The sequence below is a fragment of the Moschus berezovskii genome, chromosome 11, assembly GCF_049115385.1.
Source record: "Moschus berezovskii isolate FMDL1 chromosome 11, NW_MosBer_1.0, whole genome shotgun sequence".
Taxonomy (NCBI): domain Eukaryota; kingdom Metazoa; phylum Chordata; class Mammalia; order Artiodactyla; family Moschidae; genus Moschus; species Moschus berezovskii.
In genome coordinates, this window is record NC_142470.1 from 106,111,419 (window position 1) to 106,114,658 (window position 3,240).

General features: G+C 46.0%; 1 pseudogene; it reads right to left on the reverse strand.

Annotated features, from left to right (window-relative positions):
• Positions 1-636: 636 nt before the first annotated feature.
• LOC129539284 (CCR4-NOT transcription complex subunit 8 pseudogene) lies at positions 637-1,628 on the reverse strand (annotated as a pseudogene).
• Positions 1,629-3,240: the final 1,612 nt, after the last annotated feature.

Here is a 3,240-nt window from a genome sequence, read left to right on the forward strand (position 1 = left end):
TATTACTCCAAGAGAACCCTATAAACCAAACTCCTTACTGCCGTTTACATGTAACCACTGTGATTTTTTTAAAAGACTCACCTTCCTTGTACTCACATTAATCCATGTCCCTAACTTCTCAGTTTGCTGAAAAGGAAAAGCACAGAAAACAGAGAAGAGAGGTGGGAGAACACAGACAACCATCTGAAATCACATTACTGGAAATAGAGCAGACTTACGACCCAAAACCTGCTCTCAGTAATTCCCAAGATATTTTATGAAATGAAAACTTAAAATGATTTCAAATGATGCATATGTCACAGCAAATCTCAGTGGCACAATGGAACAGACTTGAAGACATTTAAGTGGTTAACTTAATACCCATTCTGGAGTTCCTTGTACATAGAGCATAGACAGATGCAGTAGAAATTTGTTTTTAAGGAACGTTTTCATGATCTGGTCTTCATATTTCAGCACTAATTCATTTCCACATAATAATACATAAGACCAACAAAGTGTGAGGAAAGCAAATGTCCTCTAGAAAAGTCAAAATAAACAAAAGACAGGAAAGAAAGGAAAAGGCTCAACATCTGTAACCCACTTCACAAGCCCATCGCTTGGTTCCACCTTTGCTCGAAGCCCTCAGCTCAACTGAGGTTCACAGCAAGAAGTCTTCATCCTCAGAGATTAGCAACAAATTTAAAAGAAAGAATGACAACAGGTAAGAATTACATACATTTTACTAGTTTGTTTCTGACTTGTCCTGGATTTTAAAAGGTGTCAAAGGAGCCATGGATGCTGGTGGCAGGAGGTAACTGGAGAAGAGAGGTTTAGGGATGAGGAATAGGGAAGACGGTACAAATTCAGAGCAAACTTCTTCTGGATCTAAAATAAAGTCATCTTTTGTCTTCAGTAAAACAAAAGTCTGTCTGTCAACACAGACGGTAGGTACAGTTTGCTCAAAAAAGGCGTCTTCTCTTCGGGAGGAAGGTCAGTATACACGGTCAGCACAGGAAGCACCACTCTGGGACAGGGCCCACCCTGCAGAGCCTCGCCGCCATCACTGCTGCATGCTGTTGATGATCGCCAGGATGCTCATCTTCTCCTGGGCAGAGTCCACATCCTCATTCTGCTTCTGGGCCACTCCCGTGCCTAGGCCATAGAGCCGCCCACAGTACTTGGCATCATCAATACTGTCCTCAAAAAACAACTCTTTCATCCTGAAGAATGCCATTCCCGTCAGCAGTGAGTCTGAGCCTGCCTGGTGCTGCCTTCCAATTCTCTGCAAATCCAACTGATCAGCAACTTCCTGAAGACCTCCCCTAAGATTTTTACAACTCTTCATCAGGTATTTCACGTCATAAATGGATGGGAAGAAAAGATTCAGAATATGAAAGAATTCATGTTCTTCTTCTGGCAAACGAGAATCCGTCAGCAACTTTACCATGTAGCCGAAATCATAGCCGCTGTGAAATGAAAGCCATTTGACGTTGTCACAGAGAACCACCCCAGATGTCATAAGGAGCTCTGCAAAGTGCAGTGTGTCGATCCCTTCCTCTTCATGCTTCTGAAACTGCAGTCCTGAGTTAGCGAGGAGGTCTATGGAATCCTGGGAGTACATGTCCTCTCATGGCAATATAACTGTAACTGAGCACAACTTCTCGGATCTTCCTCATCTCTTCTTCCAGATTACTGGCCCAGACTTCACAGATGACCTGGCTGTTCTCCACAAGTGCCGCAGGCATCCTGAAGAAACTTGAAGGGGCTTTCAGCAGACTATGTTGGAGGGCAAATCAATGGCTGATCTGATCTGTGGCCTCGCGGGAGCGTCGCGCGGGCGTGAAGACGGCGGGGCGGGGCGACCTCGAACGACGCATGCGGAATGCAGGCCCCTCCGGCCTTCGCGCGGTTAGTGGTGCTGGTTCATTTCATCACCACCACTGCTCCTCCATCACGGTTCGCCTTCCGCACGCGCTCAAGAGGAGGGGCGTCTCAAAGGCCTTTTGATGAAAGTGAAAGAGGAGAGTGAAAAGGTTGGCTTGAAGCTCAACATTCAGAAAACGAAGATCATGGCATCTGGTCGCATCACTTCATGGGAAATAGATGGGGAAACAGTGGAAACAGTGTCAAACTTTATTTTTTGGAGCTCCAAAATCACTTCAGATGCTGATTGCAGCCATGAAATTAAAAGACGCTTGCTCCTTGGAAGGAAAGTTATGACCAGCCTAGATAGCATATTAAAAAGCAGAGACATTACTTTGCCAACAAAGGTCCGTCTAGTCAAGGCTATGGTTTTTCCCGTGGTCATGTATGGATGTGAGAGTTGGACTGTGAAGAAAACTGAGCGCTGAAGAATTGATGCTTTTGAACTGTGGTGCTGGAGAAGACTCTTGAGAGTCCCTTGGACTGCAAGGAGATCCAACCAGTCCATTCTAAAAGAGATCAATCCTGGGTGTTCATTGGAAGGACTGATGCTAAAGCTGAAACTCCAATACTTTGGCCACCTCATGCGACGAGTTGACTCACTGGAAAAGAGTCTGATGCTGGGAGGGATTGGGGGTAGGAGGAGACGGGGACGGCAGAGAATGAGATGGCTGAATGACATCACCGACTCGATGGACATGAGTGTGAGTGAACTCCGGGAGTTGGTGATGGACAGAGAGGCCTGGCGTGCTGTGGTTCATGGGGTCGCAAAGAGTCGGACACGACTAAGCGACTGAACTGAACTGATCTTGGTAAATGTTTCTTTTTCACAGAAGAGAATGTGTCTTCTGCCATTGTTGGCTGGTTTTATAAATGTCATCAGGTCAAGTTGTTTGATAAATACTCTTCAAGCCTCTTATAAATTTGATAATTTTCCAGCTCCTTGAGTTGTAAATTTATTTCTCCTTTCAGTTTCATAGCCTCTTGATTGGTAGCTCTGTACAGTCAGGAGTGAGTGAGTGAGCGAGTGGCAGTGAGGCTAGAAGGTTTGCGTGGGGACTAGAAGAAACATTTTATCTCCTTAAATTTACTCCAGAACGCAGACACAAAATGGAAATCCCTATGTATGCCAGGAGGCCTAGTGGCACTCAGGATAAATGCAGAAACGTAAGGGAGTCCAGGCGGGTTGGCAAGGCAACTGGTACTCAAGCCAGCCAATCGGTGAAAGTCTCACCTGCGGGGGCGGGGATTATATGAGAGCCAATAGGACGTGAAGCAGATGGTCCCACGAACCAATGGCTTGGACGACGGGGCGGGCTTTTAATGAAGGGACGGCGG